Genomic DNA, 24,289 nt, shown 5'->3' on the forward strand with positions numbered 1-24,289 from the left:
CTATGTAATGAAACCTAGCCAAGGGCTGCATATCCTATTAACTTTGCCATGTTCAATGGGCTAGAAGAGAGTCACAGGTTCTTTCCACACTCAAAAGGAGGGGATTATGCAGAGTGAAATATGAAGAGGTGGAGATTATGGGGGTCGTCTCAGAATTCTGCCTACTGTAACCAATGTTTCCCAAAGCGCATTTCATTGAAGGTTACTTCCAGAGGTTGTAAGTAAGAATCTTTTTCAAGTAACAGAATGCAAGTGACAGGAGACTGATTCAAACCGTCTGAAGAAAATAAACAAAAAAGTGATGATGTTTGCTCATAGAACAGAAAATTTGAGCTTTAGGCAGATGGGGCAACAGCGCAGTTAGGACTGAGAAAGACTCTGCTTCAGTGAAGCCTTGATACAGTAAATAAAAGAGCATATCAGAAACGGGCAGTTATGAACCTTGAACAGCACTCAGGGAAAGCTCTGCTGGAGGAATCAGCCATGACACAGGACATGCTGGGGTTGGGATCAAGGGCGATCCACTTGTATTCCCTGTGACTGAAATTAAATCCGAAAAGCCCGCGCTGTGCGTAAAATGAGGAGGGAAGAAAACAGAGGCTGATGTCCTGCCACCTGTCATACTCTACTGTGCCGCACAACGTTGTCTCTCATACCTTTCTGCATTTGTAAATATCATTACTTTTTCTCCTACCATAACCTTTGTTCATCTCATCCTTGTCTACTACGCACCTGAAAAACTGTCATTTTTCCATGATTCAGTTCAGTAACTCTGAGAGGTCTTCTCTCGCCCCTGCTTGTCATTTGGGTAGATTTGGGTGCCACACCCCGTGTGCCCATAATTTGGGAGATACTTTTACTAAACTCAGCCAATTCCCCATTCCTGACCCCTTTTTCTTTCATACCTGGAGCCAGTCATGGCCATTGGACATGGTTCTTGCCAATGAGACATAAATTAAGTCTTGACGTGGGAAAAGCTTTTGTTTTCTTGACACAGGAGTCCTACCTTTTCTCACCCTATTCTCCTCGGATACAAAACACAGACTTAGTGGCTGGAGCTATGCTAGCTGTCTTATGACTGCTGGGAAAAGGACATGAGACTCATAAAGATCTGCTCTCTGATGTTCTTAAGCTGATGAATCAGCCTAGCAACCAACTCCCACTTTACTTCTTATATGTCAAACAAAACAAAATAAAAACTAACCTTTAATTGTTTAAGCCATTATACTTGGGTTGTTAAACCTGCAGACTAGTAAGATCCTAAATGAAATACAGTCTTATACATTTCTAGATGATAGCACTGATTTAGAACAGGCAGTTATTTACGTATTTACCTATCCTATGGCACCACGAATGAACTCCTTCATATTATGAAGTTTGTCTTGTTTTTCTCTCTCTTATTCATATTAGCATCCATATTCTTAGAAGGGTACCTAGCACGTAGTAAGCATTCAGCAAATATTTGTTAAATGTTTTATCTTCCAAATTTGAATAGCTTATTTGGAAAGAATAATGTATTCTTGATAATCAGAATGAAAAGTTTCTAGTGGCTTGATTTATCTAGGTTTTTAGTTATTGATTGATTTTATTTAGCATGTTATCAGTAGCTTAGAAATACAGGAAAGGCAGATGAATAAAATCGGTAGGGTTGTAAAACTGTAGCTGTAGATAAACTATTGGATGATAAAAGCAGTATTCAAAATGAAATAGTAAAAAAATTTGGCAGAGTCTGTTATGCTAGGTGTGGTAAAATCAATAGGAATAAATGAAGTTAGCACTTAGCAAAAAAAAAAAAAAAAGTACAATTTTGAATTCAGAGTAGATCAGAAGCAAAAACTAACAAACCCAAACCTGTTTGCAGAACACTAGACGCTTCTAAGTTAACATCAGATGAAAAAGCGTTGACAGAATGAAGAATATTTAACTTGGGGAAGATGAGGAAAGGGTAGGGAGAAAGAGTGTTTATAACATGTGACATGTTTGAAGCACTTTCTTGGAGGAGATAAGTTTGATTTGTTTGATACAGTTTCAAAGGTACTAAGAGAAAAATTTGCAACAAAGTGTAAAGCTTCAGGTTGAGAAATTGGAGCTGAAGGTGAGGAAGATGTTAGCAATACAAAATTTCCCAAAGCGGATTTTCCTGACTTGTGAGGCCCAGAGCTGTGGTGACTGGCAATGAGTTGTCATGTAACTGTCTGTTAAGGAGAATGACAAAGTTTCCTTCTTTGGTTAGGAACTTGATTAACTTGCCTGTTAAGAGGCTTTCATTTTTTTTAAAATTTATTTATTTTTTGGCTGCGTTAGGTCTTCGTTGCTGTGCGCAGGCTTTCTCTAGTTGCGGTGAGCGGGGGCTACTCTTCGTTGCGGTGCACGGGCTTCTCATTGCGGTGGCTTCTCTTGTTGCAGAGCATGGGCTCTAGGCGCCCAGACTTCAGGAGTTGTGGCTCGTGGGCTCTGGAGCGCAGGCTCAGTAGTTGTGGCGCACGGGCTTAGTTGCTCCACGACATGTGGGATCTTCCCAGACCAGGGCTCGAACCCATGTCCCCTGCATTGGCAGGCAGATTCTTAATCACTGTGCCACCAGGGAAGCCCAAGAGGCTTTCATTTATAGGTTAAACCAAGTTGACAGATTATTTTCATTTGTTGCACAGCAAGGTATTTTGGGGTAGCTTCTGAAATAAAGTGACAAGTTGGTGGTAGTTATGGGGTGAGGACTTGCTAACCATACTCTGTGTTCCACTTGGTTTTTGTAATAAGAGGGTTCCCTATGCTGCCCCTTACTTATCTCAGGATGAAAGTGTATCTGATGCTGTCTGTTGGTGTTGGATGAGGGAGGCTCTGTGGTACTTGCCTATTTCAGGTACTGTGTTGGCAGCTACTTACACAAAAACACAAGCATGTTCATATTCTGGGAATCATTGAATCACAGGTCACAGTATATTTACCTGCATGATTATTGCATATTTTTAATTTGGCTTGTACAGTTTTGGACTTTTTTGAATTTTAATGCTTTTGAAGGGGTAATCAATGGTGGACAAAAAGGAGTTTGCCACAGGTTTTCCAGACCCTGTTGTATTTCATCCTCTCCAAAAATCATTGGCTTTTGCAACCCCTGGAAGCTGTTTTGACTTCCAGGGATAAATCTGAATTTTGCAGAATAGGGATGAGTTATTGATCTGATGACTCACACATTAGTATTTCTGGCCCTCACTGCCTAGTCCTAAGGCATATTAGCCACATTTCCAGTGCTCAGTGGTCACATGTAGCTCATAGCCACTGTCGTGCACGATGCTGGCCATGTGAATGACACAGAAGCTTCCATGTGTTTGCCATGTGAACTAACCCTCTTTCATAACTCTACCTCTTCTCTTTCCTCAGTATCTCTCTCTTTTTAAAAAATAATCTTTAAGTCTCCTATGGTCCTGTAGACTTCTCTTTCCAAAGTAATTTACCCCATTTTTAGAAACTATTGAGTCCCAAGTCCACTTTTGTGTCATGTAAATTACAGAACAGTAATTTAGTCGGTTTGTTCACTGCTAAATCCCCCAAACCTAGAACAGTTACGAATACATAGGCAGGAATTAAGAAAAATTGGTCAAGTGAATGCATAGATAAATGAATGAATTCATGCTCCAGGATAAGCCATGAATTGAAAATGTTTCCAGCTCTGCCAGATTTCTGCACCTGTTTGGGGAGAAAAGTGGTCTCCTGGGTGAATGAGAAGGGACAGCCAGCTAATCCAACGTGGGGAGACCCTTCCCCTTACCAGGAATATTTTTTAAAAACTAATATCCCACACTGTGGAGATTAGTGTCCTCAATGAAATAATCCTACTCCCTCTGTTAATATAATTTTGATCTCATTATCAAGAGATATTGACTCTTTTCCTGATGCAGGTTGTATTACAAATCCTCTAATTAATTTGAAAATAAAGGGGTCCAGGTCTGCTTTATTGCTCATATCTTGTTATAGTGCTATTAAAAAGGTTAAGCTTATCAAATATATTTTAAATGTATATATCTTGAGGGCTGTAACCACATTTTTCCTTTACCAGCTTAGCCAAGTGCCTTAAACATAGTAGGCTGCCAATAGACATCCATCGACGAATCAGTCAGCAGAGCAAGGCATCATCCAAGTCACATAGAGTACCTCAGTCAACAAATTAAAGCCCTTATGGAGCTCACATTTAGGTAGAAGAATGGGAGGAAAGAAGAATAATAAGCCTCAATCACAGTAAATGAAAAAATATATACTTCAGTAGAAAGTGATCAATGTGATAGAAATAACTGGTAGAGTAGGAAAGAGAATCATGAGAGGGGAAGAGATGGGTTGTAATTTTAAGTAGGCAGTAAATTAAAACATTTTAATGCAGACCACTATGCTTTGATCTCATACAATATAGTATTATTTTTAAAAGAGAAACAGTAACATGCACACATTATTTACATGTATGAAATTCATCTGAGTTTATTTTAACCTGAAATTTTATTTATATAATATTACTTGGCAGTCCTTTAGCTTGGATGAGACTGAATTGCTATAAACTGAGACGTAATGATAGAGGGCTTTGCAACCACCTGGGAAAAATATAATAAAGGAAAATATTATACACCTTACTCAATAATATTTAGTTGGAAAAGGATAGAAAAATCACGCCAACAAATTTTGAGGAGTTTAATAGTTACTGCAAATGCCAGTTGTGAGAAACCAATAATAACAATGAACTGAAAAGGGTAAAACTACAAAATGAAATTCTACTTGAAAAAGACACATAACATATAGAATCAAAATTATAGAGATTTAGAAAATAGTAATGAGGAAGTAGAAGATGTAACAACTCAGAAATTACATATATTAAATGGATTTTTCAGATTATATGTTAAAAGTAAACCGTATGAGCAGGGAGTTGCCCAGATATATCCTCATTCATAACTAGATAAAAATGAACTCCTTATCCGTTGTATTTTAGACCAACCATTAAATTGAGAACAACAGATAGTTAGAAGAAGTAGCATGGTAGAAGAAATTATAGCGATTGTCAATCAAGAGGTGTGACTTTGATCTCATCTCTGACAAGTGACCTCTCACATTTGTGGCTGTAAATGAAATGGTTAGGCCAAATGCCCAGTAAGAGCACTTCGAACTCTAGAATTACATGAGTCCAAAGATCCTTCTGGAATCTTTCAATTAATAGAAATAATTACCTGGGCTTAGACAACTGGTTGATGCTATTTAAAATCATGCAATCCCCATCACAAACCCAAGAAACATTATTAGCACAAATGTTCCTTTTAGTTGGCCCCTTCTGGCAATCTGAAGTTTTTCTTTCATTTCTCGTACCAATCTATTCTATCATTATGTTGGAAACAATAATGGTAGAGGATTAAATGGGCATAAAGCTATACGGTTGGTTCTGATGCAAAACATGTAAAAATCTTTTTTCTTAAATAGGTAGCAGAGAAACACCAATACCTTTAGTCACAATGCCCTCAATACCGGGGATATGACAATAAATTAGTGGGATACCAAAAATAAAAGCCACGGATATAAAGACTTTAAATATTTTGGGATCATCATTACATTATCTTACCTTTAAGACTGAAGCTCAGGAGAGCTGCACTTTCACGACGCCGGCATGAAGAGTTCCATAGGTGAATACCCAGAGAAACAAGCAAAGCTAGTGCAGACTATAAAAAATAATCCAACCATTTAAAGTTTCTGGAAATAGTCCTAAGGACACACAGCAAAGCAGTGGAGAAAGAAACATTTAGTCCATAAAATCTACTAAAATGCAGTAAGATAACGAGCCTCAATCCACTTCCCCTTTCTCCCCACCCCGTTCTGGCTCAGATCCACAGAAGCTTCACCCTAGGTAGGGGTGGCCAAGAAGATGAGGCTTCCTCTCTTCTCGGTTTCCAATCAAAGCTTACTTTATCCCACTGAGAGAGAAAGTTACCAGCATTGCTCATTTCCTCCAACTTCAAGTCGAAGAGGCTATATTGCTGGTGAGTATGGGTGAGAGGTTAAGGGCTACCTTCCTGCAACCTGCTTCTATCCACGAGATGAAGACTCTACTCCATGCAGGGCAGGTTGAGACTACTTGGGCCAAGATTGCCCTCACTCCAGCTCACTTTAGGACAGAGGTCCCATGACGGGAGAGAGGCACGCTGAGAAGAGGCTGCTGCCATGCCCAGTGCCCAGAACAGTGTTGCAGAGAGTTCGTCCAGGGGGGAGAGGCAGTCTATAGGAGAAGAAAGTTCTGCAGCTCTTCCCAAAGGAACTGATTTCGTCTGGAACAGTGTGTGGAGAAGTTCAGGGCTAAGGGGGTCCTTGCAAACAATAGTTCCTCTTACACATTGTTGACTGGAGGATTTTTGCAGAAACTAACACCTGTGGCCCTAATACATCTCCGGTCAAAAATGTGTTCATTAAGAAGAATGCTCAAAACCACAGGTGAGCTAGTTCAACAGAGAACTAGGAAAAGAAATACCTAAGAAGAACCCTTGTAGGATCAGAAAAAAACTCAAAGACTTGCCTCAAAAAGTTTACCTGCAAAGGAGCCCAGATTTCATTGGATTAGACTTCTGAGCAATCTGTTCTTTCTTGAGGACATTGTCAACAAAAATAGAGTAATCAGCTGGTAATTAGAAAAGCCCAATGGGTAGGGGCTAACGCCAAATGAAGCCGACCGTTTGCCAGAGAGATCATGGAAAGAGACAAAAGAGAGCCCTGTTAAAACTACTGTTATCTCAGGGTGACTAGGCCCCATCCAGGGCTGCACCCAAGGAGGTATATAAAAGGTAGAAATAGATTTCACTGAAAGAGCCAAACCAAGTCACCAAAATATAAACAAGCAAACAACAAAAACAGATCTTTGGGGGATCCAGAGTGGCTACAATATATTACCTAAAATGTCCAGTTTTCAATAAAAAATTATGAGACCAGCAATGAAACAGGAAAGCGTGACCCACATATAAGAAAACAAGAAAGAAAATCAGGAAACAGAAACTGCCTGTGAGAGGAATTGATATCAGATTTCACAAAGACTTCAAAATAGCCATGATAAATATGTTGTGAAAATAAAGGAAACTATGCTCGAAGAAGTAAAGGAAGGTATGAAGACAGTGTCTCATCAAATAGACAATATTATTAAAATGATAGGAATTATAAAAAGAGAACCAAACAGAAATTCTGGAGTTGAAAAACATAATACATAAAACGAGAAATTCGGTAGAAAAGCTCAGCAGTAGACTTAAGCCAGCCAAAGAAAGTGCCTTAACGTTATTACAGATTGATAGGGATTATGCATTCCAAAGAAAAGAGAGAAAAAAGAATGAAGAAAAATAAACAGGACATACTTTAGAAGAAATGGACAAATTTCTAGAAAGACACAAACTACCAAAATTCTGCAACCTCACAGTAAGTAAATAGACTGAATTAGTAACTTTCATTTATTTGCGGGACTATCCTATTTCTTATATTCATTATGGAATGATGGAGCTTACGTTTCCACCAGATAAGTAAACTTGTTTACCTCCTAGTCTTTCCCCAACTGTCACTTCTACTTCCTTCTAGTAAGAGATGAAAGAGAAAAAAAATCTAATGGATCTTTTATTAACAGTTGATTGGAAGAAGAAATTTGTAAAGAGTATTCATTATGGTACTTATGCTTTGGTATTTACCCCTGCTTAATTATTTTCTTTTGTCTTCATTTCTTCATAGTTCATACTTGTTGCAAGACACAGCTCAAGTGCCTTAACTGGTGAATTCTCCTGAATATTTAAGAAAAATATAACACTAATATTATACACATTCTTTCAGAGAACAGAAAAAAATTATTAAACAGTTCTCAACAGGAATTATGGAGTCAGTATAACCTTGATACCAAAACTAACAATAAAAATTTGTGAAAGAAAAATCATAAATAGACAACTATGAAAAAAAATTCTAAACAAAATCTAACAGAATCTACAACTATATAAAATGTATAATACACCACGACCAGGGTAGGTTCATTTGAGATTTATTATTTGAAAATCAATTAAGTCATACATTCACGGAATTTTAAAAAAAAGATCATATAATCTTCATAACAGGTACTGAAAAAAAAAATTTGGTAAATCAAAGAATTATTTATGATAAAAAGAATTGGGAAACTAAAAATAGAATAAATTTCCTTATTCTGATACAACATTTCTAAAAATGAAAATCTTACGGCATGCTTCATATTAATGGTGAAATATTGAAATCTTTTTCTCATAAGAAAAGGAAAACAAGAATGCCCTCTATTACAACGTTTATTCATGATTGTGCTTGAGATACTAGCCAGCACTATAGAGCAAAAGTATACAAACACATACATACGTGAAATGTTTAATATTGAAAAATAGAAAACAAGTAGCCATTTACTCATGGATAATTTTATTATATATATAGACATCCCAAAGAATCTACAAATAAATTATTAGAACAAGTAAACGAATGTAGCACAACTGATGGATAGAACTTTACATTTTTAAATTGTATTTTATATAACGAAGAATTTTAAATTTTACAGAAATTACTAAAAGAATAAAGATATATTTTCTACTTTCAAAATGAGCAGGAGAGAAAGAAAACAATCTAAGGAATCTTTGGAGACTACCAAAGACTGATGTCAAGAAAAGGGTTCGGTAACTTAGGAGGTGGGACAGGGCTGTTTGTACATCTGCTCTCAGCTCCGCTTCTCATCTTCTGTGCTCCGCTCTGTATCACAGAGGGCTGGATGCCCGAAAGGTACCTTCCTGAGACTTCCTTGCCCGCTGGCTTCTGTTAGACTCTGACACTGTGGCAGAGGCAGTGGCAGGTGATTAGAAGTTGGGAGGAAGGAAAATAGGCAAAAACTCACACCTTTTTTAGGCGGGGAGGGCAGAGCGTTTAGCATAGCCTTCAGCTGCAGTTGCAGAGGGTGACAGTGAGCCCCTGGGCTCCTCCTCGGGCAGCCTGCTTCCAGCAGCTGCACAGGTTTCCGGGGTCATAGCAAAGCAGCAGTAGCTGCAGGGACGTTAGTGGCCCTGGCTAACGTGCCCTGACTCCGTCTCTTTCAGTGACAGATGCAAGGAACTTTGGGCCCCAGGATTCCCACCCTAGCAACAGGAGAATGGGCCATGGTTTCTGCGAGGCAGCTTCCTCACTGCTTGCAAATAGTAGAAGCCACAGTGGGGCCCAGCAGCTCTGCAGGGCAGTGACTACTACTGAGGACACCCTTTCCCTTCTGCTTGGGTAGCCTAGGATGGCACTGCCTTACTGCAGATACTAATCACTTGGGAACCTTTCCGTGTCCCTTTTAAACCTTTTGTCACGTATTCCCTGTATTAAATTTCCTCCAGTTGAAATACCAGTCGAAGTTTCTGTTTTCCCGACTGAACAGTGATGCTGCATACATGATGGCACTACAGTACTGCAGAAATCAAGCCAGTTTTCCCTTTGTCTTTTCTTCCACTCTTACAATTTAATTTACCATTAGGTATTTTAAACTTTACATATGTAGAATAAATCCTCTCGTTGATTTAATGTGTAGTATGTAAATAAATGAAGATTGCATGATAAAATACATACAAATAGAAATAAGAATATTTCAAGAAAAAATATTAAATTCTATTTTTTGTATTTTAATACAAAAAAATTACTAAAATATACTAAGTCCTCCTGGAATTTAATATGTGGAGTATAAATAATAATGACTTAAATCAAGATAGGCATCATATGATAAGTAAATACGTCTTCCGTTCTCCTAGTTCTTTTTTTTAAATTTAGTTTTATTTATTTTTATACAGCAGGTTCTTATTAGTTATCTGTTTTACACACATTAGTGTATATATGTCAATCCCAATCTCCCAATTCATCCCGCCACCACCACTGCCCCCCCCCCCCCGAGTTCTTTATTTGGCACATATAGAATAGAAAATATGATTATACCTCTAGACTAGAAATCCCTTCTAATGTTCACTAGAATCCAAGTTTCAGATTTTGATTTTTTTATGACTTGTCACAGTGAATCTATTAACAAGTATTGTATTTCCTGATTGTGTTTGAATTATGATAGGGTATTTCTCCATTGGGTTTCAAGGATCATGATGTGATTCATTGTGTATATTTATGAGTTGCTCATATAATTACAGAGACAAAAATACATATGAAATGAAAACACAATTTTAGGCATAGGAAAAAAGCTTCACTTTTATGAACATTATCAGTGAAACATGTGACACACCAAGAGAGAAATACACCAGATGAAGACAACATGTTATAAGAGGATGTGCTTGCCTAGTTTTGTGCAATCTGGTGCATTCCTGTATCTAGAAAAGTTCTCAACATCCAGGAATACTAGATAATTGTATAGGAAAGGTCTTTTATTTTTTTCTTGTTTATTTATTTATTGATTGATTTTTTAATATTTTTATAGATCTTTATTGGAGTATAATTGCTTTACAATACTGTGTTAGTTTCTGTTGTACAACAAAGTGAATCAGCCATATGCATACACAAGTCCCCGTATCCCCTCCCTCCTGAGCCTCCCTCCCACCCTCCCTATCCCACCGCTCTAGGTCGTTGCAAAGCACCGAGCTGATCTCCCTGTGCTATGCGGCTGCTTCCCACTAGCTATTTTACATTTTGTACTGTATATATGTCGCTGCTAGTCTCACTTCACCCCAGCTTCCCCCTCCCCACCCTGTGTCCTCAATGTATAGGAAAGGTCTTTAATCCAGGATTTTCTAAGGATGACTAAAAAATTTACTGAGAATGAGTGAAACCTCAATCAGAATTAGAACTATAAATTTCACTACACATTAAATTAGGCACTAGTCAATGTGTTTGTACATTTATAGATGGCATTTTGATATAAGCTTTATTTTTTTTTCACTTCCTTGTATGCAGCTGGTCCCCTGCTGGGTCAGTATAGATTGCCTTTACATAGTATTGATATAACAGAGAGGCCAGAGTGGGGGACTCAGGATGCAAGCTGTCTGGCTTCGATTCCTGGTTTCATCACCAGCTGTGCAGTCTTGGGTAAGTTTCTTAATCTTCCTGTACTTCAGTAACATCATTTATTAAACGTTATGAGTGTAAAATGGATAACACATGCAAGTGCTTAGCAAGATATCTGCTACGGTCTCGGTCTCAGTACATTGCCACATTAAGATTGTTATAGCTGGAATGCAGAGGACAAAGTAGTCAAGGTCAACTCTTTGCATTTTAAAACAGGCTCGTAAAGTCCATTTCAGATGATTAAAAGTAGGCTTTCAATCACAAAGGAGACTTGAAGACAGTTTTCTAAATTATCAAATCTTCTCTTTAAACATCATATCAGGAACAGAAGTTTGGAGGATTGAACATGAAGTTTTTACTACAAACTGTGGAATAGGAAGAATGATTTAGGGGCAATTTCCTGCTGAACAGTGATTAGATAAAAGTCCTTGGCTAGGGGAAAGCACTGAAGCAAGAGAGAAAAGTGCATTGAGGCTTCGCAGGGAAGCCTACTCCCATATCGTAGGTGGTTTCAGGGAGAGAGAGCATGTTCTCTGTTCCCATTTGGGAGGCAAGGCTCTATAATGCTCCCCAAATGGGATGACCAGAGGATTTTACGTGAAGGTTTTGCATATTCATGCAGAAAGAGGGCTTGGTTTGCATCTTTTGTTGCCTCGCAGAGTTCTGAAAGACCTGGTGGTATGGAGGAAATCACGAAATTGCTTCATGCCTGAAGAGAGAACATCTGATCTGATTGTAAAGAAGGTTAATAGATCACTGGAGGCCTGGAGTTGAGATAAGGAACAAAATGAGTGTGTACACATCAAGACCATGGTAGGGGCTCTGGTCATGAGCAAGGATCTGTGGATACATCAGCTGTGGATACAGAGAGAACAAAGGTGGTCATAAAAGGTTAATATGGAGGGTGATATAGTCCATTGGAACCTGAGGAGTACCCTTGAAAAATACACTCCCCCTGATGACCTGTCAGCAGCTGCTTGCTTTCCAAAGCTCTCCCACAGGGGAACAGGTCAAGAGGCAAGTGCCCAAGAGGAGTGCATATCATTAACATCTCTGTTAATTAAATACTTACACCAAAAAGAACGTTTCAACAAGATGTGACAGAATTACCTGCAGAAGCCTAGATTATATTCCTTAAAAAAATAGACTTTAATTTGTAGAGCAGTTTGGGGTCCACAGCAAAATTGAATGGAAGGTACAGATATTTCCTATATAACCCCCATCCCTACACATGCATGGCCACCACCATTGTGAACAACCCGCATCACAGTGGAACATTTGTCACAATTGATAGACCTAAAATGACACATTATTACCAATGAGAGTCCATAGATTACCTTAGAGTTTTTCTGAGAGTCTTTATTTGTCCTTCGTTTTTGAAGGATTATTTTGCAGGGTACAGATTACCGGGTTGGTGGTTTTTCTTCTCTTAACCCTTTAAATATTGCACTCCACTCTCTTCTGGCTTGCTGGTTTCTGAGAAGTCAGATGTAATTCTCACCTCTGTTCCTCTGTCAGTAAGGTGTTTATTCGTTGTGGTGTCTTGCAGGATTTTTTTATCTTTGACTTTCTGTAGTTTGAAAATGATATGCCTAGATGTACATTTTGGGGGCATTTATCCTGCTTGGCATTCTCTGACCTTTCTGGATCTGTACTTTGGTGTCTGATATTAATTTGGGGGAAATTCTCGGTCATTATTGTTTCCAATATTTCTTCTGTTAATTTCTCTCTTTCTTCTCCCTGTATTCCCATTTATGTGTATGTTACAACTTTGATAGTTGTCCTATAGTTTGTGGATATTATGTTCTGTTTTTCTTTATTACAGTTTTCTTTCTATTTGCTTTTCAGTTTTGGAAGTTTCTGTTAAGATAAGCTCTATACCTGAAACTAACACAACATTGTCAATTAACTATACTCCAATAAAAATTTAAAGATATGCTCAAGTGCAGAAATTCTTTCCTCACCTGTGTCCAATCTACTGCTAAACCCAACAAGGGAATTCATTTCTGTTACAGTGTCTTTGATCCCTAGCGTGTTTTTTTCTTTTTTTTGCTCTTTCATAGGATTGCCATCTCTCTGCATATATTGCCCATCTGTCTTGCATGCTGTCTACTTTAAACTTTAGAGCTCTTAAAATTTTAATAATAATTGCTTTAACTTTCTGGTCTGATAATTCCAATATCCCTGCCATGTTGGCTCCTAATGCTTGCTTAGTCTCTTCAGAGCGTGTTTTTGCCCGTAGTATGTCTTGTAATTTTTTTTTTTTTTTTTGGTAGCCAGATATGATATGCTGGGCGGAAGGAACTACTGTAAATGGGCCATTAGTAACGTGGAGGCGGGGGGGGGGGGGGGGAGTTGTGTGGGGGGAGGGGAAGCATTCTATGGTCCTTTGATTCGGTCTCGGTCTTTTCATGAGCCTCTGCACCTGGATGGTGAGCTTCACGTGTGCTTCTCAATGACACCACCCCCCCCCCCACATCTCCTGATCTTCACCCCCCTCAGGTGGGACAGGAGGGCCAGAGTGGGCTGGAATTAGGGATTTCCCTTCCCCCAGAGCACTTAGACTGATTAACCCCAGCCGGTTAGGCTCTGGTTAAATGGTTTCTCCTGAGGGCAGATCTTGAGAAGAAAACCAGAATGCTCTGGTGAATTTCAAGATGGCTTCTTTTCGCATCCCCTACGAAAAGCAGGAGGGCATTTTTCTCAGATATTCACCGTCAGAACCCGGTAAAGCTCCCGAAGTTAAGACTCACAGAAGTGTGGCGTCCTCCCAATGACTGGGGACCCCTGGAGTTTTTCCTCTCTCGGACTTGTCCACACTGACCAGCAATTCGTCAATTACAGCTCGGCATTTTATACCCCAGTGCTGGTTCCTTACAGAGGTTTCTGCCCCTGGGCTTCTGATCCGGTAAGTTGCCATTCTTTGTATTCGCCTGTCAGTGAATCTGGTAGCAGCAGCTTGCCGTGGGACCTCACTTAGGGATCTAAAGAGTTGTTGATTTTTCAGTTTGTTCAGCTTTTCACTTCTTGTTAGGACAGAGTGGCGACTTCCAAACTTCTTAGGTGCCCAACAGGAAATTGGAAGTCTATATTACATTTTTTTAAAGGAAGCTCCGAGAACAAGTTGAATGCAGTGGGGAGAAATATGGAGAGTTGTGTTTCTGCGCATCTGAATCATAATGCATAAGTATCAAACTTTCTATTAAAAAAAAAACACTGTATAACACACTTGTAAACCATCCACACTAAATCATGAACATGTGAGGGACGGGAAAGGGCTCCTCTTCCAGGGGCTTCTCCTTTTCTGTCTGCATTGCCTTCGTTCTGCAGCTCTTCTCACTCCCCGGATATCTTGCCCCAGTCTGTGTAGGGCTGAGATATTACTTCATTTTCAAACCTTACTTCCTAAATTCTTAGTCATCACATTTGCAAACACTTGGTATTCCCAGCCTGCCTGGTGTTTATATTTGTGTTGTTTCTCTCAGTTATGTTCTCTCGTCCTCATTATTTGGCCATGGTGACGATTTCTGTGTGTTTCTAGGTTCTGCAGCTCTGTCTAAAGCGAACCTCCTGAATCCCACATCTCCCTTCTCTGTTTCTGTATTTGCCCTGCTATACAATCAGCATTCCGGATGATACATCAGTGGGAGGGTCATCGTAAATCACCTTTGTCAGGATGACTTGCTTTGTGCTTCAAGTTGAGCTGAAAGGTGATTCCTCATTGCAGAAGCAAGATAGCATTTTCTATTTAAACATTAAATGTTCCCTTGACAGCAGCAGCTAGATGTACCCCTTAAACATTTTCCATCCAATGGTGTATAGGCAGCAGGAGTTCTGTACATCCCCAACTAAAGATCTAATGTGGAAATAATGATACTTTTCGTTATGAAGGTTGAGAATGCTGTTTTGCTGTGTTCACTTCGTAAGATAAACTAAATATATTATTCCACAACAACAAAAACTATTGCTTGTTACTGTATTCAGTTTTCAATAGCTTTGAGTAGATTTGAAAGGTATGGATGATAAGTCACTGAAGAAATTAAATTTCCTTTTTGAGGAAAGATAATCACAAAGGAACCAAGTTTAAGTTTCACACACCAATTTTGATTACCTTTCTACAAGCAGTTAGAATGTTATTTTCTAAGCTGCAGAGCAATTAATGGCTAGAACTGCGGGAAGTATTTAATTGAGTATTGATTTAAGGCCAAGCTGTTGTTTAGCTGAGGCATTGCATTATAATTAATGGACCTGAACCAGGGTTTAATTTTTCTACACTATACCTGATTTTCAAGCATTGTAATTACAACCCTCAAACAATCCATAGAGGGAGTCTCGAACCTCTCCTATTAACTTTTTAAAGTTTTGACTGAATTTTTAACAAACACAGAAGACTTTTAGCTTTCGGTAGTAACTTCAGTCTGCTGCCTTTTTAATAAATTTAAGATTAAATTCTCCCATTGCCAGATTGCCAGTTAGTCAGTCAATTCATACATGCAAATTTAATACAGGGTAATATTATCAATGGCATGATTTACTGAAGAGGACTGTGCCTTACACTTCCCTGGAGTTCTGTAGACAGAGAAGAAATTCTCATTTGTTTGGGGTAGTGTTGAATGCTTACTTGAAGGGCAGAGAATGGGCAAAAATTCCTTTCAAGGCCTCACCTGTAATAACCTCCAATGATTAGTCCCTATAGAATGACAGAAATATATGAGTTTGCAATTTTAAAAATAGCCATGTGGCCGTTTTCTGATCTGGCACATTACTTCAGTTCTAGCCTTGCTATGTTTAAGATGATGACTTACGTTTTTCTCAGTTTAAGTATCAAATGCATAGCCTCCTTGGGACCTATAGGTATACAAAGATGAATAAACATAGTTGGGAGTGGCCATCTCTATGCATGTTACAGCCTATTTTGAATAAAAACATTACAGAACTGTATTGCATAACTAAACCATATGGCAATATGTAATACATGCTATAATAAAGAATGATTTATTGGTTAAATCTGTGAGTGAAACTTACTAAAATGATCAGCCAAATCATTTTCCTTGTCCTACTTGCTTACCTTCCTCCCCAGGTCATTCTTAGAGCTAAATCCCCTTAATTTCGAGTCTCAACATTTCCCAGCAGTTGCCGCAAAGCCTTCTGCAGTGTAGACGTTTCAGTCTCTTCAATCTCATCTCGCTATTTTAACATATGAGACCAGCTGTTTGTTTCTGCTGTGTGGTGGTTTGGGAGTTTGTTGTAATCCCAGCAGCAATTTCAAATCTGGCAACTGGTACTCCCTTTCTGAAGTGTGGAGCAGCTACTTTGTGTCAGGTCCCCAGAGAGTTTACGCTTTGGGGAAAAAGCAATGAAACACTTGCAGGAAGGGTTATACCGGCTGAATTTTAAAGCACTTCAGTGGATTCAAGACCCCAGTACATTTTAATGGTCGTGGAGCCCAGAGCATAACCGGTCAATCTCTCAGAAAGTAGGTGTTCAGGATGAACCTTGCGGATTTTAGATCTGCGTCACTGAGTGACCTTTAATTGACTCTGCGTCTTCAGAATTAGGTGGCGTGAAGAAAAATGAGGTAGACTGTAGATTTCTTTCCGTTTCAGATCAACCAAGTTACCTGCTGATGATAAAACAGCATAAAAAAGGAGCATGTTTATAACTATACTCATTTTGGTTACTGAGCAGTAAATTTTAGGGGCTGGAGCTGTGCTGGAATCTGAGTATACTGATGAAAAGGATAAAGGATTACCTTTAGCTTAGCTCTTTGTGAATGTATTTTATGTATAAACACGTCTGAATGTCATTTAACATTTGCAGAATTGTCAGTTCACTTAGAGAATTGTACTTTTTACTCTTTAAACCTGATATTTATTCATACGTTATTTGAAATATGTGAAGAAAATTCAAAACCTTTTTGAGTATGTGTGTTTGTATGACTCAGTCCTCCGGCAATGCTATGGAAAAAACATTTTCTTAAATACTAATTATCAACACGTTCGTTCCAATAACATTGTGCCTTTTATTTTTGTATTGAAATATTCTCACTACAAGCACAGAGAATTAGAGCTATATTGCAGTAGCAGAGGCATTCTGGAATCTGAGCTTTTCCTGTTTGAACTGAGTTAGCAGTTAAGAGGCATGTATCAGAGGCATGTACTATGATGAGCTGATGAGAACATGGCTTCTTCTGGAAAAGGAGATGGGCATTTGGGCCTGAAAGTGCTTGTGGATTGTATAGTTAGCATTCCGGGCACAACAAGGGTAAAATGGAAAAAGGGTGGGTATCCTGTGAATGAATGAATGAGTGAATGAATGAGAAAAATGAAAGAATAGCCAGTACTATTGTTGACCACCGTGATTAAGTTATATTTTCTGTTACCCCTCCTGTGTTTTCTTAGTTCTCATAGAAGCCTGGGGAAATACTGTCAAGGAGATCTAGCTAAGTAACAGTAGCAATGATATCAAAAAGAGTGTTTGAACACTGACAGTGGAGGCCCTGGAAGTAGAAACCCAAGCCTCCCCTCTTCCCTGCCAGGGATCCTGTAGTGATTGAAGCACAGGCTGCATCTAGGATAGGTCTTTTCCAAGCTCAAGCTCAGCACGCTGCTTTTTTTTTTTTCTTTTTCCTATGAAACATTGATAAATAATTTAGCCTACTACCCCTCAGTTTCCTCATCTTAAAAAAAAAAAAGATAATAATTGTTCCTACCGCATAGGGATGGCTTGAGTATTAAATAAGATAACCTATGTAAACTATTTAGAGTAGTTCTTGACAGATTTGAAGAATTTTCTAAGTATCAGTAATTATTATTAATATCACCATCATCATCATCATCACTTCATCTGTGGAATCCTGAATGTTCCATCTATTCTCCTTTGGAGCCTTTAAAATTATCTGTCTGAAAATGGTATTGGACATTTGTTTTCCTGATCGCTGGTGTTCTTACCTACTGTTCATGTGACTCTGATGGAGATGCTGATCTGAACCACAGTGCTACTCTCAGGGTGTCTCAGCTCTGATGTCACTCTCTCTTTCCTTGTGTGGTCCCTGTTGTTTTTCCCTTATGAAATTTTTACCTGAGGGAAAGGATGTCCCTATCCCCACTAGCCTTAAGGTAGGCCTGGTGTTTGCAGTTTCTTAAAATACCTTGATATTAAAACAATACTTATTTGTCTTTCCCTTTCTCTTGTAGATATGTCTGCAAGATCCCCTCGGAATGAGTTGGAAAACAAGAAAGGTGGATGCTTAGAATGCTGTACTCACAAATGCCACTCACTCCACTAGCACTCAGCCAGTGGGCCAGGCCAGACCTCAACCACTGTCCTCCACTTCAGGTATGTTTGCTGGTCACTCAGACCACATCTTAAGGTTTAAAAAGAGTGTTTTAATTGACCAAACCTCTTACTTGAAATTTGTAATTTTGTTACCGTAAGCGCCAACTATCACTTCAAGTGGTAGGTTAGTTTGTTTATTTGAGATTTTTCTTGTTTTTTGAGGAAGGCCTATATCGCTATGAACTTACCTCTAAGAACTGCTTTTGCTGCATCCCAAAGATTTTGTATGGTTGTGTTTTCATTGTCATTTGTCTCAAGGTATTTTTTAATTTCCTCTTTGATTTCATTGTTGACCCATTGGTTTTTTAGTAGCATGTTGTTTAGTCTCCATGTAATGGTTTTTTTTTTTTTTCCCTCATTTCTTTTTCTGTGGTTATTTTCTAGTGTCATGCCATTGTGGTCAGAAAAGATGCTTGAGATAATTTCTATACCCTTAAATTTGTTGAGGCTTGTTTTGTGCCCTGGTACGTGGTCAGTCCTAGAGAATGTTCCATGTGCACTTGAATGTGTATTCTGGTCTTTTTGGATGTCCAACTATCACTTCAAAAGATATCTTTTAAATTTCTCTGAGATTGCTGCTTGCTTCTCTATATATAAAGGAGATGGAGTAGAGACGTGGGCAGGTTAAACGCTCAGGCTGACACATGGACATAACAGAGCTATTGCAAATGAAGTCTCAGAGCCTTGAATTTTGAATGGAAGCAGACTGCTATGGCTCTATTTTGTCACAAATATGTATAATGATACAAAGGGAAATAACTTGAAGCCCTAAAGAGGTGTTTTACATAATCGTTTTGTTCAGCTGAACCGTAATTCCATTGATCCTTGAGGTTGGAAATGGTTTAGGGGAATAGCACACTCTAAAGAAATTATAATGATTTTCCTTTCAGCATATATGTAGTTTCCTTATGGAAGACTTGTGCTTTTGACTATTTACAAGTCATTTTGAAGAGGCTGAGTGTAAGTCTAGTTAGTGACCAAACAGGGAAAATACTGTTTATTTTTTTTAATAATAAAAATCCAGTGGAGTGGATTAAGGGAAAAATTCGTTACTCTGTCATGAGAGATTTCAGGAAAAAATTGCCAATTTTTTGGCAAAAAATGGCATTTTTAAAAATCAATGCCACTCAATAGTATTGATTTGAGCAGCGTTATGGGGAGTAGAGTATGTAAAAGCATGAAATTCACAGGGAGACAGAATGATAAAAAGTAAAGGCATTGCTCCAAAGCTACAGTATTTCTCATTCTTAAAAGGGACATGAGAATATGAAATAAAGTGATGACTGAAGGCAGAGGTACAACACTGGGTGTGCTGTTGTGTTGGTATAAATCATAAAAAATGTTCCACGATGTAAATGTTTAGGGTACTTTTATTGAATTATTGCAACAATAATAATGCGCCATGAAAGAAAGGCATCCACAGATATGCTAATTAAGAAAAGGCTGTAAACAGTGCACAAATCATAAAATATTTAGTTCGTGTTTGTTGAGAATCCAAAGAGGTTCTGTTTTAATTTTATAGGTGCAATTTGGCTGGAAAAGAGGTGTATGTGAAGCAGATTGTTAAATGCTCTTTTACTGTTACTCGATGTTTAACAAGGTGCTCCAGGATGATGAGAGGGAAGGACAACTTGACTTAAATACTCTTTTAAATCACTTTGATGAGTTTGAAGGCGGATATTGACCCAAAAAGAAGTGTCTTTGCTTTGCAAATCACTTTGATGGGTATACAGTCTATTGGGCAGCCATTGACCAAGTGGATGTGGTTAAGTAGTTGGGAAGGTTAGCTATACATTTGCTAGTACCTATGTTGTATCTGCATGCTAAACTCAGAATGAAAGATGAATGAGACCCATACCTCATTCCTTAAGTGGCTTTAAAGGTATCCCATCAAATTGTCATTGTTCTCTCTACATCTAGACATGAGGGAACTTAACTACCCATGAATGGAAAATGTCATTTCCATTGTCACATTTTAGGGTTAATCAAAATGAGCTGACAGGATGTACTGTATATTTTCTCATTTGTTGTTTTCTTTCTCCTTCGTCAGTATTTCAGTATTTCTAGTCTTTGAACCAGACGTATGTTATAAAATCTTTGGACCCTGAACTTTACATTTTCTAAGTAACATGCCTAAATTACTTTTGCTTCTGTGACTTGGCAGATAATAAAATTTGCTTCTCAATCTCTTTCCTTTCCATTATGATCATAAGACTCTCTCTTCAGAATTGGTAAGGAGATACTGAAAATGGACCAAAGCACTATGCTCGGAACTGCTATTTTGGGAACTCCACGTCCCTTTATCTGTCGACAACTCTTTGTGTTCCAAGTCCTATAATGATGAGGGCAGTTTTAGCCTAGTGTTAACAACTTTGTAGACTAGTTTCTTTAACTCGGTTTCCTCACTGTTGCATGAATCCTAATCCTAGCAAGATTACTAGTACAGGCATGAAATTGTCTGGAAGTGTTGAAGGTTTTGCACCAAGCTAGTGCTCTGGCTGAAGAAATTCCTCAGAGGGTATGCTTGCAGGGGCACTTTATAGAAGAGCATTTTGTCCCCTAATTATAAATTTGCTATTAAAAACTCTCAAGGCTGGACAAGGCATATAGATCCAGCTTATCACCTGAAAGAACTCAATTTTACTCTAGCCGGTTAGAAATATATTTGGAATGTATCCAGAGTGCAAACATTTCTTTACTGTTCCCATCAGGTCATATATGCTCCATGTAGAGACTATTTTGAATCAATGCTAGAAGTACAGTATCTTCTTTTGCATCCTTCCTTGTTCCTTTTTCATGTCTCCCTTCTGGAAGTGCCAGTTTTATCCTTCCCACTCCCTTTGTAATGAAACCAACTCATCTCATTTTTGTTGTCACTTTTTGTTGTCTCCCCTGGAATTGGCATCAGAAATCTCATTTTGCTCTGAATGTCACATTCTTCAGCGAGGAGTGTTAATGATACTATGGTGGTTTTGTACTGTGTTCAGCCTTGGTAAGGATGAACTAATTTCCTAAAATTTCTTTTCCTGTTTGTTTCTGGTTAGGATGAGATCAGGAGGGATTCTTGTGGGAGATTTGGAGGCAGGAAGTGAAGTGGCAGCCATTTTGTATCTCCCACACGGCCACTGACCTGCCGTGTCACCTCATTGGTGAGGTGGTAGTGGGCTGGCAACATTCCACCTTCTGCTAGATCCAACTTCAGCTTCTCTGACTCCTGGGCCAAGTGTGTGTGCTTGGCTCCACGAAGAAGGGCCCTAGTCTCTGTAGGACGCCCCTATCACCAAGGTCACACAAGCATAAAGAACTGACAAGGGCTTCCCATTGTCCCTTTGGGCTCCAGCTCATGAGTTTCAGCTTGCTTTTGCTCTCTACCACATTTGTCTATCTTTCCTTCCCAACTGTTTGCCCTGTGGGCTTCAAGCTCCAGAATCAAATGCAAAGACAAGTACTTAATCAGCTCCCAGAATTCCATAAGGCCAAATTTTTGTAATAAATCGCTTCATATTTATTATATTTATATACTTACCTATATATTGGCCCTAGTGGTTTTGCCTCTAATAAAATCCTGACTGATACTAATTTGGTACCATAAATGGTTCTAGAAGGACAGAATCTTCAGAATGAATCGGTTCTGGGTTTTCTGGAATTGGTTCTTTGATCGGATAGGCTCTAAAGGTATTAATGACACTGTTTCCAGTGGTTAAAAGGATACTGATAGGCTATGCCATGCAACAGTAAAACAGTTACATAAATTATCATCTTTAGATACTTGTAATCAAACAACTATAGAAGGCAAGGCACCAAGTGACCAATTATTTGCTACCATAAAAGCTTTCATTAAAAATAGGAGGATAATGGCATTGGTTGCTTGTAACTGTGCTGGAGAACTTGGGGAAAATGTATGACAAGAATAAGGGTTTAAATTCCCAGATCAAAGTCTGCACAAAGGATCTGAAAGCTTCTTTGACTTCCCTGAAAGAAATACTTATGTCCTGTAGGTACAGCGCTGAGATTTCTGGAAATCAAACCTCAAATCTGATCTTGAGGGTGACTGAATTACAGTGCAAATGATTTCCCAAACTCATAGGCTCTCTTTTATTAAAGTTAAGGCATTGGTTGGGAAGGAATGGGATTGTGAAAATTGGGATAGGGACATAGGGGTAGATACTAATGATGCCAGAATCTTGAACCCCTCAATTTTGTCAAACCTTTGTGGCAAGTTGACGCATCCATGTCTGAGGGACCTATAAAAGCTTCCTCTGAGTTGGTTGACTTGTAAGACACTGATGCTGCTGCTTAGGACATAATTCCACAAACTCTTCTGGTTTCTAGATCTATTAGCAGCCTCAAGTCTCAGCAGGACCCAAATGGGTGCGGTAAAAGTGTGACCTGTGAGGGATATAATACACACTAAAATAATTGCATGATTTTTCCAATTTATAGTGTCGAACCCGGGGAATATGTGAGGGAAAGGAACTTCAGGGTGTACGATCAAGGTAGAAGGAGTATAAAATTGGAAAAGGAAGAATTTACCAGAATTTACAAAGCTTCGTAAAGCAAAAATCCCAAATCAATGTTTTAGCTTGAGGGGCTAAGAATTGCTCTCTTCGCTTGGTTGGTTGACTGAAACGTGGACTCAAAGGTGGCCTACACTAAATAACATCGAAACACCAGAATCTCCTGGTGCATTGCAGAGAAGGGTATCTTCTCAAAGGCTTAGGAAAATTGGAAAGGTAGAATGGATTTATCATGTAAGACCTGGTCACCACTCTGCGAGGGTCCAGGGGACTTTCCCTTCCACATGGCTTTGATAAATATATTTTTCAAGAGTTCTGTGATGGTTCTTTTCTGTAGGCCAGAAATTACAGTGGGAACTGCTGCCATCAAACCGGGATCTTGAAACGTAATGAGGATGGCAGGATTCCATGGTGGCAGAGGACAAGTGGAGGCACCTAACTGTCAAAGACTAGTAGACAGGCTTATCATAACAGGCAGCAGAGCCAAAGCCACAATCAAAATAATCTGACTCACAGAGATTGTTGGCATTGGCTGAGTGATTGATCATGGCGTTCCCTAGAACTAAAATAGTCAATCCTTGTTATTTGCAGATTTTGCATTTGTACATTTGCCTACTTGCTAAAATACTTTTGTCAACCTCAAAAGCAATGCTAGCAGCATTTTGCAGCCATTCGTGGACATATGCGTACACAGAGGATGCTCACACCCCAGCTGAAGCGAACAAGGCAACTCTCTGCCTTCTTTGTTGGTATGAGTCATGCTCTTGGCCATGGGTTCAATGTTAATGAATAAAATATATAAATAACGTGTCTTTAAACAGAAACACATATAAAACAAGGCTCTGTGTTGAGAGGTTGATGAAAATATGACCGGAGGCTGGCAGGACCCTAACTCTGTATTTTCCCTAGGAGCAGTCGTTTCGTATTTGCTAATTCAGTGTTTGTGGTGACTTTAAACATAACGAAAATCAACTGGAGATAATAATGAAGTTTTACTTTAGACATTATTTTTCTGTTTATATTGATAGAGAATTTGATTCAAGAAAATTGTCACAGTCTCATAACCATTTCACATACTTGAACTGGTCTACAGACCCTGAACCCTTTGAATAAAGGGGAAGCTGGGTCCCCTTGGGGAAAGACCTTGCTATATTGCCCCAGATTTACAGTGTCAGTCACCCTCCCAGCCTTCCTCAATGGGACCTATAGGCATTGACCAGGTTTTTTGTGTATTTTATGGATTACTGGACACTGGCTCTGAAATCACATTAATTCCTGGAAATCCAAAATGTCATTGTGGTTCAATGGTCAGAGTAGGAGCTTGTGGAGGTTAGGTGATCAGTGGATTTTGGCAGTGGATCCAATAGGTCCCCAAACCTATTCTGTGGTTATTTATCCAGTACTGA

General features: G+C 38.9%; 1 long non-coding RNA gene across 1 annotated transcript in view; it reads left to right on the plus strand.

Moving 5' to 3' along the window:
• The first annotated feature begins 13,671 nt into the window (after positions 1–13,671).
• LOC133091901 (uncharacterized) overlaps positions 13,672–24,289 on the plus strand; it is a 141,905-nt gene continuing 131,287 nt past the window's right edge. Inside the window, exons 1-2 of the long non-coding RNA XR_009700999.1 lie at positions 13,672–13,936; positions 18,225–18,366. This is a non-coding gene — a long non-coding RNA (uncharacterized LOC133091901). The remainder of the gene's footprint in view (positions 13,937–18,224; positions 18,367–24,289) is intronic.

The sequence above is a fragment of the Eubalaena glacialis genome, chromosome 5 (assembly GCF_028564815.1).
Source record: "Eubalaena glacialis isolate mEubGla1 chromosome 5, mEubGla1.1.hap2.+ XY, whole genome shotgun sequence".
In the NCBI taxonomy this organism is placed as follows: Eukaryota; Metazoa; Chordata; class Mammalia; order Artiodactyla; family Balaenidae; genus Eubalaena; species Eubalaena glacialis.